This window comes from Girardinichthys multiradiatus, chromosome 1, assembly GCF_021462225.1.
Source record: "Girardinichthys multiradiatus isolate DD_20200921_A chromosome 1, DD_fGirMul_XY1, whole genome shotgun sequence".
In the NCBI taxonomy this organism is placed as follows: Eukaryota; Metazoa; Chordata; class Actinopteri; order Cyprinodontiformes; family Goodeidae; genus Girardinichthys; species Girardinichthys multiradiatus.
In genome coordinates this window covers 7,862,795-7,879,516 of record NC_061794.1, presented here as the reverse complement: position 1 = coordinate 7,879,516, position 16,722 = coordinate 7,862,795, and the positions used below count along the sequence as shown (strand labels likewise).

The following is a 16,722-nucleotide window of genomic DNA, read 5'->3' as shown; positions in this document are numbered from 1 at the left end:
TTTTATGAGCATCAGTGTTGCCAGGTGAGAAAAGTAGGATTATCGTAATAGAGACATAAAATTATCGTATTTTGAGGGAAATTATCGTACACTCGTCATAACCAAAATAACAAGTCTGTTGATGTGTTGAATAGCGTCTAACAGGCACTCGCAGCTCTGTGGCATCAACAGCTGCAGTTCCACAGTGCCGGGCTCTGCTTCTTCTTCTTTTCATTCCTCAATCATGGGTGGGCGCAGTGGACTATTCAGCCAATCATGGCCGTTGTTCTGAGGGCAACGCATTCACATCACTCGTAGGTCACATTTAGAAAAGCACGATTGGCTGTAATTTCCAGCATCTGTTTCCGAATCCGGACACAGATGCCTTCAGGGTTCACAAAAATCTCCGACAGACTTTTGGCAATAGGCTGATTACAACCACACATTCACGGAAAGGTCAAATTATCGTACATTTGGCCTTTTTTTAGGAATATTGATCGTACATCGTACAGAGAGCAAAATTATTGTACAAATACGATAATTATCGTACACCTGGCAACACTGATGAGCATAGCGGTGGTTTTTATGTCAGCTGTAGCGCATGCGCTGAGTCTGCTCCCACTTCCTTTCACCTTATGCAACCTCTCACGGTAAAGCTTTCTAAAATAATGTCAGCTTCGAAGTGTGGGTATAAATGGCATCGTATCATGACGGGCCTGCAGAAGAAACCCCCGCCACACTCATAAAAATTCCTGGTGAGAACCTTGAACAGCAGCAGTTTGTAATTTAGCATCTGCTGCTTAACAAAGCTGGCACAGAACCTCAATAAAGGTAGCCATCCCTGTTGTAGAAATGGGTATGCCAGAATAATTCAGCGGTGGTACAAGTTAGTAGGATTGTTGCTAGACAAAATCACATTTAAAAGACAGCTAACTCTGTAAAAGTCCTTTCTGTTTAAGTAGACTACAGTGAAAGCAGTGTGTTGCCCAAGAACATGTCCCCACATGGTGGGGCTGACCTTCCAACCAGAGGATAACATCTTAATGACTTACAGGATCCATCAAATATGCCATTAAATCACCTCCAGAGCTCCGTTGCTTGCTTCCTAATGTGGAGTTATTTTAAAATATGTAACAGCCATCGCTAAAGACAGAATTTATACTGTCTGCTCAGTCAGCTGGTAAGAGGACCCTTACAAATGACGAAATTTGAGTTGTTCTTTTAAAAAGGTAGTTTAGTTTACGTAAGATACAACTTTAGCATCAAGAAAGAGGAACGTGGTGACAGATGAGTATTAAGAGTGGTATACTCTTATAAAACATGAAGCAACCAGCAGAGAACAAGACTAATCAAAATATTCTGAGGACCACAGCATGCTGCTGTATATTGTGTATATGGGACTTTTTTTTAAACATGTCCTGTCCGGCATAGTAGAACTCTGAATTGTTGTCTGAGTGCCAAGAAGAAGCCCAAGAGATTTACTTTCACAAGTGAAGCACTATGGCTAATGCTATAATGCTCTGCTTCATATACATATAAAAAAAAACATATTAGAAACTGCTTTGGGGAGATGGAAACGAAAATGGAAAAATAAAGGAAGCAAGAAAGAAACAGAGGTCGGGCAAAAAGGAAAAAGGGAGAGAAGCAGAAAACAACTGAGGAGAGAAAGGGAGGGTATGCAAGATAACACCCTAGAAGACTGCTTCTACACCTGCAGATACGTATATACAACAACAGCAATGTGACCGAAGATTGCACGATACTAATAATTGCAAGATGTATTTAGTGGCAACTGCAGCTCAATATAGAACATCTGCATATATATTAAAACCTGAATCTAAACACCTTTAGGATAAAGTGTGAGCACATTTGTGTATATAAGATTTTTCCATAAAAATATGGGGCAGGCCTGTGTGAGGAGCCACAGACCTACCCCATAGGACCCAAGAGAGACACAGAGGAGATCTGAGCCACAGACATCCAAAGGTCACTCAGAGCACGGGAACCCCGGGAGGACCAATGCTGGGACTACCGCCTCTGCCCACAGTGCAACAGAGCAGACACCAACAAGCACGGTACTCACAACGGACCCCCCTACCCCACAACAAGACGGGTCAAACTCACCCGGCATGCAGTCCCCTGCTGGCGACACACATCCAAGGCTAACAGCCCCCACCATGCCTCTGCAGCCACACAAACACACCACATCACTGCCACTGCAACGACAGCCCAGGGAGAAACACCAACCAGCTCAGCTCCACCGTGACTGCTAAGCCAATCCCAATGCCAGCGACCACACATCCAAAAAGAGAACACAACCCCCCCACCCCACAGGCCGCAACCCCTCCACGCCCACCTGTAGCCCATCGCCTTGACACCCCACCGGACACGACAGCCAGCAGAACAGCACACCGCCATATATGGGTGTTTTTGAGGTGTGTATGTGCGTGTGTGTGCGTGTGTGTGCGTGTGTGTGCGTGCGTGCATGCGTGTGTGTGTGTCACTTACTGTCGTGAAGAGAGTTTGACTGTCACATCAGCTAATAGTTTTATGGGCCAAAAAAAACTGTTGTGCTGATCTAATGCTGATGCATGCAAACATCCTCTAGCATTACACACACACAACCATAGCATAGCAGAAAAGCTAGTTCTTTAATCTTTTCCAGTACAGAGACCAAACGACTCCATCTCTCTTTTTTTTTTTTCTACAAGTGTAGTTGCCCTTTCCATTTCTTCCTGGTACTTTTCTTTTACCTGTTTGAAGATTCAAATCCAAGTAAGATCTTACACACAAGTAAATCATGCAGTCCAGAAATTTTATGCTGACCTGGAAAGCAACATGCTCATTTGAGGGGTGAATGCTGACCAGAGGTTAATTATTAAAAAAGTTTTTATAAAACTGTGCTTTAAATGGTGTAATGTTGCATTCAGCTCAAGAGAAGAGATGATTCAATATACTGGGCTCACAATAATAAGACCCCCTCCTTGAACCGCCACCTTAACGTGGTGGAGGGGTTTGAGTGCTCAAATGATCCTAGAGGCTATGTTGTCTGGGGCCTAAATGCCCCTGGTAGGGTCTCCCATGGCAAACAGGCTCTAGGTGATGGGTCAGACAAAGAGTGGTTCAAGAATCCCTCATGAAGAACAAAATATCGAGGCACGTGACGTCGCCCGGTACGGAGCCGGGGTCCCACCCTGGAGCCAGGCCTGGGGTCAGGACTCGTCGGAGAGCGTCTGGTGGCCGGGTTGCTCCTCTCGGCACCAGGCCGGGCCAAGCCCGAATGAGAGACGCAAGGCCATCCCCCAGTGGGCCCACCACCTGCAGGGGGAACCGTGAGGGACCGGTGCAAAGAGGATTGGGTGGCGGACGAAGGTGGAGACCTCAGCGGCCCGATCCCCGGATGCTTAGGCTGGCTCTAGGGACGTGAAATGTCACCTCGATGGGGGGGAAGGAGCCGGAGCTTGTGCGGGAGGTCGAGAGATATCGACTAGAAATAGTCAGGCTCGCCTCCACGTACAGCGTGGGCTCTGGAACCCATCTCCTTGAGAGGGGTTGGACTCTCTTCTGCTCTGGAGTGACCTACAGGGAGAGGCAGTGGGCTGGTGTGGGTTTGCTTGTTGACCCCCAGCTCAGCCATCTCGTGTTGGGGTTTACCCCAGTGGATGAGAGGGTCGTATCCCTGCGCCTTCGGGTTGGGGAAAGGTCTCTGACTATCATTTCAGCCTACGGGCCGAGTGGTAGTGCAGAGTACCCGGCCTTCTTGGCGTCCCTGTCGGGGGTGCTGGATAGTGCCCCTCCTGGGGACTCCATTATTCTGCTGGGGGACTTCAACGCCCACGTGGGGAACGACAGTGACACCTGGAGAGGCATGATCGGGAGGAATGGCCTCCCCGATCTGAATCTGAGTGGTGTTTTGTTATTGGACTTCTGTGCTAGTCACGGATTGTCCATAACGAACACCATGTTTAAACATAAGGGTGTCCATCAGTGCACTTGGCACCAGGACACCCTAGGCAGGAGGTCAATGATCGACTTTGTTGTCATATCATCAGACCTTCGGCCGCATGTTTTGGACACTCGGGTGAAGAGAGGGGCTGAGCTGTCCACTGATCACCACCTGGTGGTGAGTTGGATCCACTGGAAGAGGAGAAAGCCGGACAGACTTGGCAGGCCCAAGCGCATAGTGAGGGTCTGCTGGGAACGCCTGGCGGAGCCCTCGGCCAGGGATGAATTCAACTCCCACCAGCTTCGACCAGATCCCGGGGGATGTAGGAGACATAGAGTCCGAGTGGACCATGTTCTCCGCATCTATTGTCGATGCTGCTGCCCGTAGCTGCGGCTGTAAGGTCTGCGGTGCCTGTCGCGGCGGCAATCCCAGAACCCGGTGGTGGACACCGGCAGTAAGGGATGCTGTTAAGCTGAAGAAGGAGTCCTATCGGCTGTGGTTGGCTTGTGGGACTCCTGAGGCGGCTGACGGGTATCGTGAGGCCAAGCGTGCTGCGGCCCGGGCTGTGGCAGAGGCAAAATCTCGGGCCTGGGAGGAGTTCGGTGAGGCCATGGAGAAGGACTACCGGTTGGCCTCGAAGCGATTCTGGCAAACCGTCTGGCGCCTCAGGAGGGGGAAGCAGTGCATCGCCAACACTGTTTATAGTGGGGGCGGGAGACTGCTGACCTCGACTGAGGACATTATTGGGCGGTGGAAGGAGTACTTCGAGGATCTCCTCAATCCTGCCATCACGCATTCTGTGGTGGAAACAGAGGCTGGGGACTCGGGGTTGAACCTCGGTTTCAGGAGGAGCAGTGTGGTTTTCGTCCCGGCCGTGGAACACTGGACCAGCTCTATACCCTCTACAGGGTGCTCGAGGGTTCATTGGAGTTTGCCCAACCGGTTCACATGTGTTTTGTAGACCTGGAGAAGGCATTCGACTGTGTCCCTCGTGATGCCCTGTGGGGGTGCTCCAGGAGTATGGGATCGGGGGCCCTTTATTAGGGGCCATCCGGTTCCTGTACGAGCGGAGCAGGAGTTTGGTCCGCATTGCCGGCACTATGTCGGACCTGTTCCCAGTGCATGTTGGACTCCGGCAGGGCTGCCCTTTGTCACCAGTCCTGTTCATAACTTTTATGGACAGGATTTCTAGACGCAGCCAAGGGCCGGAGGGGGTATGGTTTGGGGACCAGTGGATTTCATCTCTTCTTTTTGCGGATGACGTGGTCCTGCTGGCCCCCTCTAGCCAAGACCTACAGCATGCGCTGTGGCGGTTCGCAGCCGAGTGTGAAGCGGCTGGGATGAGGATCAGCTCCTCCAAGTCCGAGACCATGGTACTCGACCGGAAAAGGGTGGCTTGTCCTCTTCAGGTTGGAGGGGAGTTCCTGCCTCAAGTGGAGGAGTTTAAGTATCTCGGGGTCTTGTTCACGAGTGAGGGAAGAATGGAGCAGGAGATCGACAGACGGATCAGTACGGCTGCCACAGTAATGGGGGCGCTGTGCCGGTCCGTTGTGGTGAAGACAGAGCTGAGCCGAAAAGCAAAGCTCTCAATTTATCGGTCGGTCTACGTTCCTACCCTCACCTATGGCCATGAACTTTGGGTCATGATCGAAAGAACGAGATCCCGGATACAAGCGGCTGAAATGAGCTTCCTCCATAGGGTGGCCGGGCACTCCCTTAGAGATAGGGTGAGGAGCTCGGCCTTCAGGGAGGTGCTCGGAGTAGAGCCGCTGCTCCCCCACATCGAGAGGAGCCAGTTGAGGTGGCTCGGGCATCTATACCGGATGCCTCCTGGACGCCTTCCTCGGGAGGAGTTCCAGGCATGTCCCACCGGGAGGAGGCCCTGGGGACGGCCCAGGACACGCTGGAGGGACTATGTCTCTCGGCTGGCCTGGGAACGCCTTGGGATCCCCCTGGAGGAACTGGAGGAGGTGTCTGGAGAGAGGGACGTCTGGGCGTCTCTGCTGAGTCTGCTGCCCCTGCGACCCGGTCCCGGATAAGCGGAAGACGACGAGTACGAGCACAATAATAAGACAAAATAAAATTGTAATATTATTTAATTACCAAATAACCCAGGCTGCCACAGATTTTTTTGAACATGAACACCATAGTTCCCAAAAATCATGTTTACCGCACACACTTCTGCCAGAGAATCAACACAAAGCAGTGAGGGATGCGTTGAACAAAAAGGATGAGGAGAAGCAGCCATGTATGAGATCAGAAGTGCCAAGTTTCAACATTAAAAACAAAACTTCATAGTTATAATCTTGAAGCAGCGTGGAATTACATGGAAACCATGAATGGACTAAACAACGAGAGAAGCAGATGTATACATGTTGGGGATTCTGAGAATCAGCTGGGGCTTGCAAATGCAATGAATGATTTTTAATTATGTTTCAGTGGGAAATTGAAGTCTACAAACATATATGAGGATGTTTTTGGAGCACTGAAAAGTTTTCAGCTGGTGGCATTGACCCTGTTTTGTTATGAAATGCTTTGAGAAACTGGTCAAGACATTTTGACTGATAAAGTAAGGGGCTAGCTTGAGCCATTGCAGTTGTTTATCAGGCAAACAGAGTGAAGGGCACTACTGTTACTCTTTTTAATTATCTGCTCAAGGATCTTGGGGGCACGGAAACACATGCAAGGCTTTTATTTATGGATTTTACTTGAGCTTTCAACACAATTCAACCCCACATCTTGGTGAACAAACTCATGTACCCTATTAAGCTTGATGTTGGTTTGGTGAAACTTGGTGACATTTTAACATTTAGTCTGCAGGCAGTAAGGGCGAATGGTGTCATCCACAGCTGTCATCCACAGGGTCATCTCAGGGATGTGGCCCCCCCACCTCGTTTTTGTACATTCTATGCACAAATACCTACAAGAGTGCCTATAAAAACAAGCACCTCCTCAAGTTTGCAGATGATACTGTTATAGTCAGCCTGCTGCAGGACAGAGAGATTCAACATGAACCTATTATTGACTGCTTTGTGAAGTGGTGTGACATACATTACTTAAAGTTGAATATCAGCAAAACAAAGGACATGGTCAGAGACTTCAGGAAATCTCCCCACCCTGCTGTACCAACAACAATCAAGGGATCTCCAGTGGAGACTGCGGACATTAACATGTACCTGGGAGCAATCGTGGACAATTCTCTCAACTTTGACCAACACGAGGCAGCAATTTGCAAGAAAGGCCTGCATAGTCTTTATTTTGTTAAGATGAAACTTTTCAGCCCTGATAAATGTTAATAATTTTATTCTAGAAAACTCTTATTGAGTAAGTTTTACCATTTGGTTTTATTTCTTGGTATAGCAACTTGTCGCTGAAAAATAAGAACCGTCTGTTCAGGTTTGTTAAAACAGCCATCAAACTAGTTGGCATTCAACAGTGCCCTGATATCTGGAAAAGACATATGCAAATCAGCTGTCAGTTCATCAGGCTGTCAGGTTCTTTATACTATATATTACTTAAACACTGAAAGTCTTGATAAACAGTGGGATATTTTAAATCTTAAAGTGCATGTGATACGCTTTTCCCACAAATGCAAAAATTTTAAAATTTTAATACTGAAGAAATTGGGCAATAATTGACGTTTTATTAGGATTGTGATAAAAGACAATTGTGACACAAAATCTGTGGAATAACGTCTAAGGGGAAGTCTCCGGCCATTCATCGTGTGAGCGTCAATGATAAACTGTTCAGATAGAAGCCAAGTTGCATAAAAAAGTGTTTTAAATATGGTTGAAACGGTGCATTGCTGGTTGTCGCAACAATACTACGACAGCAGCCGTTAGTCTTCACTATTTTCATGAAGTGAAGATCAGAGGTGGAAAACTGACAAGGAACAGATGGGTTGGTCCCACCAAGCACAAACAGTTGTGATCAAAGGACTTTTCAGCAAACTGCCCTGAACACGAAAAACCGTAAGAGAAATGATGTTAGAAGTCAAGATATCTTCCAGACGGAGGAGAATGCTGAAGCAGATGCTATAGCCACGCTGTTCGGTGTATCTGATGGGAAAAGACTGCCAAATAAAAAGTCGTTGCTGCTGTTGCTAAACGGATCAAAGCTCAGCAGGTGAGAATACTTCCTTGTTGCAAAAGTACATTTAGATATCGGTAGTTATCGTTGATAATAAAAAATCCGAAATTATTATTACTATTAATAATAAAAAGCTGAAATTATGGTTATTTAAATAAGATAAATTACCCATGCATATGATATATTTAATAAATGTTTCTCTAAAGATTCTAATGTAAAGTTTATTAGCAATGCTACTGTGTCATGCTGCTCAGCTTCGCCTCCGGTTGTTTCACTGCCCTGTGGCAGTCGGCTCTGGTAGCGGCTCTGCTAGCGGCTCTAACATAAAAGGAGCTTCGCCCATTCCATGTGCCATGCCATCTGATGACAGCTGACTTTCTTCTTCTGACCCTACTTTCTCTCTCTCTCTCTTAAGTTACTGAAATATATCTAAAGAAACATAAGATTTTTTGCTACTGTCTGTGTTGTCAGCCATTGCAGCCACAGTCAGTTTACATGCCAGGGTTTCCCTTTGACATCATAACAGAGCAAATCAAAATACCAAAGGAGTAGTGTGGAAGTGCCTACTATTTTAATTTATGTTCATTTCAGCGGCCTGAAATGACTTTTTAAAATATTTTATCAATGCTTCCTTTCCATAGATGTAATTGGATTTATCATAATAATTTTTATGTCACAGGCACATTAATGCAACAAAAAAAAAAACTCCTTTGGCAAGACAAAGCAGTGTATTCATTGTTCCCAACAAAAGGCGTTTATTGCAAATGAATTTGTTTTTCTTGTTCTGAAACACTCCTTATAGGGTACAGAAAGCATTTTTCACCAAATTATGCACCTTCTTTGTTTATATAGACTCTCACAAAGCTTTAATAGTTATTTTTAACTCCAAATTGGGTTCATCTTTGGTCTTTTTGCTTATTGCTGTCTGGATTGGTTTATAGCAGTGAGGCTTTCTGGGACTCAAAAGTAAATATATACAGGGGTTGGACAATGAAACTGAAACACTTGTCATTTTAGTGTGGGAGGTTTCATGGCTAAATTGGACCAGCCTGGTAGCCAGTCTTCATTGATTGCACATTGCACCAGTAAGAGCAGAGTGTGAAGGTTCAATTAGCAGGGTAAGAGCACAGTTTTGCTCAAAATATTGAAATGCACACAAGATTATGGGTGACATACCAGAGTTCAAAAGAGGACAAATTGTTGGTGCACGTCTTGCTGGCGCATCTGTGACCAAGACAGCAAGTCTTTGTGATGTATCAAGAGCCACGGTATCCAGGGTAATGTCAGCATACCACCAAGAAGGACGAACCACATCCAACAGGATTAACTCTGGATGCAAGAGGAAGCTGTCTGAAAGGGATGTTCGGGTGCTAACCCGGATTGTATCCAAAAAACATAAAATCACGGCTGCCCAAATCACGGCAGAATTAAATGTGCACCTCAACTCTCCTGTTTCCACCCGAACTGTCCGTCAGGAGCTCCACAGGGTCAATATACACGGCCGGGCTGCTATAGCCAAACCTTTGGTCACTCATGCCAATGCCAAACGTTGGTTTCAATGGTGCAAGGAGTGCAAATCTTGGGCTGTGGACAATGTGAAACATGTATTGTTCTCTGATGAGTCCACCTTTACTGTTTTCCCCACATCCGGGAGACTTACGGTGTGGAGAAGACCCAAAGAAGCGTACCACCCAGACTGTTGCATGCCCAGGGTGAAGCATGGGGGTGGATCAGTGATGGTTTGGGCTGCCATATCATGGCATTCCCTTGGCCCAATACTTGTGCTAGATGGGCGCGTCACTGCCAAGGACTACCGAACAATTCTTGAGGACCATGTGGATCCAATGGTTCAAACATTGTATCCTGAAGGCGTTGCCATGTATCAGGATGACAATGCACCAATACACACAGCAAGACTGGTGAAAGATTGGTTTGATGAACATGGAAGTGAAGTTGAACATCTCCCATGGCCTGCACAGTTACCAGATCTAAATATTATTGAGCCACTTTGGGGTGTTTTGGAAGAGCGAGTCAGGAAATGTTTTCCTCCACCAGTATCAGGTAGTGACCTGGCCACTATCCTGCAAGAAGAATGGCTTAAAATCCCTCTGACCACTGTGCAGGACTTGTATATGTCATTCCCAAGACGAATTGACGCTATATTGGCCGCAAAAGGAGGCCCTACACCATACTAATAAATTATTGTGGTCTAAAACCAGGTGTTTCAGTTTCATTGTCCAACCCCTGTATATCACAGATGAAAGCAGGTTCACACTGAGCACATGTGACAGACGTGACAGAGTCTGGAGACACCATGGAGAGCGATCTGCTGCCTGCAACATCCTTCAGCATGACCGGTTTGGCAGTGGGTCAGTAATGGTGTGGGGTGGCATTTCTTTGGAGGGCAGCACGGCCCTCCATGTGCTTGCCAGAGGTAGCCTGACTGCCATTAGGTACCGAGATGAGATCCTCAGACCCCTTGTGAGACCATATGCTGGTGCGGTTGGCCCTGGGTTCCTCCTAATGCAGGACAATGCTAGACCTCATGTGGCTGGAGTGTGTCAGCAGTTCCTTCAAGATGAATACATTGAAGCTATGGACTGGCCCGCCCGTTCCCCAGACCTGAATCCGATTGAGCACATCTGGGACAACATGTCTCGCTCCATCCACCAACGTCACGTTGCACCACAGACTGTCCAGGAGTTGGATGCTTCAGTCCAGGTCTGGGAGGAGATCCCTAAGGAGACTATCCGCCGTCTCATCAGGAGCATGCCCAGGCGTTGTAAGGAGGTCATACAGGCACGTGGAGGCCACACACAATACTGAGCTTCATTTTGATTTGTTTTAAGGACATTATATCAAAGTTGGATCAGTCTGTAGTGTGTTTTTCCTCTTTAATTTTGTATGTGACTCCAAATCCAGGCCTCCATTGGTTAATACATTTGATTTCCATTGATGATGTGTGTGTGATTTTGATGTCAGCACATTCAACTTTGTACAGAGCAAAGTATTCAATGAGAATACTTCATTAATTCACATCTAGGATGTGTTATTTGAGTGTTCCGTTTATTTTTTTAAGCAGTGTATATATATATATATATATATATATATATATATATATATATATATATATATATATATATATATATACACAGGTGCTTCTCAAAATATTAGCATATTGTGATAAAGTTCATTATTTTCCATAATGTCATGATGAAAATTTAACATTCATATATTTTAGATTCATTGCACACTAACTGAAATATTTCAAGTCTTTTATTGTCTAAATACGGATGATTTTGGCATACAGCTCATGAAAACCTGGCTGCATGGTGGCGCAGTTGGTAGCACTGTTGCCTTGCAGCAAGAAGGTCCTGGGTTCAATTCCCAGCCTGGGGTCTTTCTGCATGGAGTTTGCATGTTCTCCCCATGCATGTGTGGGTTCTCACCGGGTACTCCGGCTTCCTCCCACAGTCCAAAAACATGCCTGTTAGGTTAATTGGTCTCTCTAAATTGCCCTTAGGTGTATGAATGAGTGTGTGTATGGTTGTATGTGTGTTGCCCTGTGATGGACTGGCGACCTGTCCAGGGTGTACTCTGCCTTTCGCCCATAGACTGCTGGAGATAGGCACCAGCTCCCCCGTGACCCACTATGGAATAGGCGGAAGAAAATGACTGACTGACTCATGAAAACCCAAAATTCCTATCTCACAAAATTAGCATATTTCATCCGACCAATAAAAGAAAAGTGTTTTATATACAAAAAATGTCAACCTTCAAATAATCATGTACAGTTATGCACTCAATACTTGGTCGGGAATCCTTTTGCAGAAATGACTACTTCAATGCGGCATGGCATGGAGGCAATCAGCCTGTGGCACTGCTGAGGTCTTATGGAGGCCCAGGATGCTTCGATAGCAGCCTTTAGCTCATCCAGAGTGTTGGGTCTTGAGTCTCTCAATGTTCTCTTCACAATATCCCACAGATTCTCTATGGGGTTCAGGTCAGGAGAGTTGGCAAGCCAATTGAGCACAGTGATACCATGGTCAGTAAACCATTTACCAGTGGTTTTGGCACTGTGAACAGGTGCCAGGTCGTGCTGAAAAATGAAATCTTCATCTCCATAAAGCTTTTCAGCAGATGGAAGCATGAAGTGCTCCAAAATCTCCTGATAGCTAGCTGCATTGACCCTGCCCTTGATAAAACACAGTGGACCAACACCAGCAGCTGACACGGCACCCCAGACCATCACTGACCGTGGGTACTTGACACTGGACTTCTGGCATCTTGGCATTTCCTTCTCCCCAGTCTTCCTCCAGACACTGGCACCTTGATTTCCGAATGACATGCAGAATTTGCTTTCATCCGAAAAAAGTACTTTGGACCACTGAGCAACAGTCCAGTGCTGCTTCTCTGTAGCCCAGGTAAGGCACTTCTGCCGCTGTTTCTGGTTCAAAAGTGGTTTGACCTGGGGAATGCGGCACCTGTAGCCCATTTCCTGCACACGCCTGTGCACGGTGGCTCTGGATGTTTCTACTCCAGACAAAGGTCTGGAATCGGCCCTTCTCCACAATCTTCCTCAGGGTCCGGTCACCTCTTCTCGTTGTGCAGCATTTTCTGCCACATTTTTTCCTTCCCACAGACTTCCCATTGAGGTGCCTTGATACAGCACTCTGGGAACAGCCTATTCGTTCAGAAATTTCTTTCTGTGTCTTACCCTCTTGCTTGAGGGTGTCAATGTGGCCTTCTGGACAGCAGTCAGGTCGGCAGTCTTACCCATGATTGGGGTTTTGAGTGATGAACCAGGCTGGGAGTTTTAAAGGCCTCTGGAATCTTTTGCAGGTGTTTAGAGTTAACTCGTTGATTCAGATGATTAGGTTCATAGCTCGTTTGGAGACCCTTTTAATGATATGCTAATTTTGTGAGATAGGAATTTTGGGTTTTCATGAGCTGTATGCCAAAATCATCCGTATTAAGACAATAAAAGACCTGAAATATTTCAGTTAGTGTGCAATGAATCTAAAATATATGAATGTTAAATTTTCATCATGACATTATGGAAAATAATGAACTTTATCACAATATGCTAATATTTTGAGAAGGACCTGTATATATATATATATATATATATATATCTTAATCTTCTCAGAAAGGTAATATATATATATATAGATCTTAATCTTTTCAGAAAGGTAAAATAAAACGTTTGTCAGGAATATATATATTATATATATCCACATTCACATACAAACATCCTGGGGGCTGGAGCAAGTGGGTTCACGACCAAAAATAACCTTTACTATCTCAAAACAATAGTGGTTCACGCAAATACTAATTTATAAACCTTTAAGTGGAGATCGTATTTGTATTAGGTGGATATTTACTTTGAACTGGAGACCCAGCAAGCAGTCCCAAATCTTAGAGCTCTGTAGTTGTGCTCGACTTTGTGGTTACGTGGCAAGAACAAAATTATTACACAAGCTAGTAGTGAGGGAAATGATTTATATGAAGCTGAGACCAAAGTTATTTAGGGGAGAACCAAAGTGAAGCAAAGATGAAGTTAGGCCATTAGTGAAATTAAAAGGTGTTTGATTAAGCTGGACTGACTCTTTGAAACAGCAAAGGTCAGACTATGGAAGAGAGACAGAATAGGAACAAAGTAGTGTGCAGAAAGGTTAAAGAAGACACCATCAGGCAGGTAATGGGAATGTAATTAAGCAAAGGAACAGGACAAGCTGATGGGATCATTGCTCAGGAGGATGTAAAAAACGGAAGAGGCATGATAAGGTTGTAAAAGGACAAAAATCCCATCAAGATATTCAGCTGTATAGAGCTTGGCCCAGCTATGAAGCAAGGATTTAACTACACACAGAACAAAAGAGATTGGTAAAAACTCTGAATTCCAGAATGCACAGTATTAACCTATTTTCATAACAGCTCCAGTAGTCACAGCTGAAATCCCCATGAAGTCATAGTGCTACATAACTCTGCTCCCACCAACCTTTCTTGCTCTCTGCCCACAGCTCTCCACAGGTTGCTTTGGAGAGGACACACCCAGGAAGGTCTTGATCTTGCAGTTTTCCTTTCACTGCCCTGAAGAAGAAGGCATTTGAAACCACAGCTCCACAAGCCTGACACATGTGCCAGTACGAGCAGGCGCTCACCCAAGTCTCTAGGCCGAGAGCAACCATCATGTCTTCTCTGGTCATCGGACCTGCAGAACTCAAGGTGCTCTTCTGTTCACCAGAACAGTTCACAGTCATTATGTTGTGTCTGTGCAAAGAAAGTAGGTTTAGGATAAAATAATATAAATATTGTTCACTTCATTGTGTTTTGCTTTATTTTTAGGCTTAAACTGTGTCGGGCCAGAGCAAGCTGGAGTTGAGGCTATAGTTTCTCATGAGTTTTGGCCAGTGGGGAGAATTAATAAAAACCCAAGTGTGAGTTTCTTCTCCAGAAGAATGCGTGCCTCCGTTGCGTGTTAACCGGTCTCGGTTTCCAGCTGGAAAAAGCAAGGGGGAGAGGCCTCATATTACTTATATCGTCCACTGTGACATCAGAGCTGCGAAGCCCCTTCCTATCAGCTGCAATTCCTGCTGGGAGTTGTGGTAGCACACCATACTGCGGTATATAGTAACAAACAAATGGTCCAACACTGGTTATCTTAGCACATGCAAACTCCTGGTTTCTCTGTAAAGGTAATATTTTAAAAATAAATTATTTGTTGTCAACAAAAAAACGCCATCATATTTTGGCCATCTGAGGTGCATTCCACATATTCACACTGAATTGTAATATCACTGCATCATTTTATTGGTTATTGGAGTTTCATTTTTATTCTTAAATTATATGTTCCTTTTTATTTTTTCTCCCATAGTCTGTTAGTTTTCCTTATTCTATTTATTTTTACTTAGTAGTTTAGTTAAATGTCACTAGCCTAGGTAAAGAGTTTCTTGAATTAAGTATTTTAACTGAAAGTTGAGGGTTTTTGTTAATAAAATCTTTATTTTAGAGATACGTTGTGTTTATTCTGTATATGTGTGGAGTGCTTTGCTTCTTGAAAACACCAGTGCTTTAATTAACACTTTCATCTATACCTTAGCAGGCAGGTATTCATAGAACAATAACTGACAGAGACTGAGAGCTATTATTATTTCCAGTTAATCAGGTGGTGCCCTGACTTGGCAATCAGGATGATCAATCCTCGCAGTGTTCCATAAATCAGCTTTTCACACCGAGGCCCAGCAGGGGTCCTTTCTCTTTATCCACAGCCAATGACTGCCCTTCTCGGCTGCCTCTGACATAACTCTGATGGTTTGGCTTTGACTCCCCACCTCCTATATTTTTCAGCAATCTGATGGTAGTCATGGCTGAAAACCCTCTGCAGCCCACTTCCAAAAGGTGGACTTTAGTGTTCCAACCAGGCTGTTAAGCCTCTGCTGCAAGTTCGGTATAGCACAGGTCTTTACATTCATAGGCTTTATCCACGGAGTCCTCCCAGATTATTAGCGGCTTCTGGCAACTTTTGCCCCCTCCTGGACAAACATTGTTTGCACAGGCTTCTATTCTGTTTGTAAAAGAGACAAGTTGGTAGCAGCTTGCATCTCTTCCAGAGTGATGGCAAGGCTTTTGAGGACCTGGTTCTGGTGCAAGGTGTAATGTCATTGGGTAGAGCTGAACTTACACCCTGCCATGATGTGTTTGAGGGACACTGGCCTAGAAGATAAGGGACATGCCGAATCTTCACCCAGTCACTGGTGAAGATTTGTTGGTGTTGAAAGGATGTCATATGTTGTTCTATTGTAAATTTATTTTCATTTTGTTTTTTTGTTTTTTTAAATTGAGGAGACAGGAAATAGGGTGGGAGGAAATGCAGTAAACATCAACAGGCCTGGACTCAAACCCACGACAGCCTGCGTCAATGACTAAGGCCTCAATACATGGGTCACACGCTTAACCACTGCTTAACCACCATGCAGACCGCCAAAGGTCGCCCTCTCGGTCAATAGGACTGAGGCTGAGATGTTGACGCTGCATGTTTAGGGGGGAAAGACAATACAGTGACCAAGGAATGAAGAAAAGAAAGACTGAAATAAAAAAAAGAAATCTGTTGGTTAAAAAAAATACAACTGGGATATATTAGAGGAGAAAATATATCCATGCTTAAGAAATAAAATAAAATAAAATGTGATATGTGTGTGTATATTTTTGATGAAATAAAATTATTAAATATATTTGGGTGGTAATAAATATGAATGAAATAAAAAAGATAGCAAAAATAAAACAGCAGAAAATGCATATATTAAATTAACAAAGGAAAACTATATAGTTCAAGAAAAAAGTACAAGTGAAAATTAGTGGTTTAAATAAAAAAAATAAGCATAATAGCAAAGAGATAAATTATAATAGTAAAAAGATTAACATAGAAATGTATATCTGAATCAGATCAATTATTAAATAAAATCTCTTCTTTTTATTATTTTGTTGCATTTAATGGCACTCTAATTTATATGTTTAGCTACTTTTTGGCCCAGTAATTATTTTATTGAGTCATTTATTTATTTATGTAGCCTAAGTATTCTTAATTATGGCGGGATTGGTCCTCCATACAAGACCTGCAGCTGTGACTGCAGCAAAAGCTGGTTCTACAAAGTATTGACTCAGGGGGTTATAAACACAAATGCAAGCCATACTTTTCATTTTTTTGT

The 16,722-nt window shown here is 44.6% G+C and overlaps 1 long non-coding RNA gene across 3 annotated transcripts in view; it reads left to right on the top strand.

Annotated features, from left to right (window-relative positions):
- LOC124867529 overlaps window positions 1-16,205 on the top strand; it is a 28,968-nt gene extending 12,763 nt beyond the window's left edge. For 2 of the 3 annotated variants that reach the window (XR_007038088.1, XR_007038091.1), the window contains exons 2-3: window positions 14,038-14,242; window positions 14,363-16,205. This is a non-coding gene — a long non-coding RNA (uncharacterized LOC124867529). Of the gene's footprint in view, window positions 1-13,205; window positions 14,243-14,362 lie in introns of those variants that run through there. The other variant, XR_007038086.1, reaches the window with a different exon arrangement.
- The last annotated feature ends 517 nt before the right edge of the window (window positions 16,206-16,722 follow it).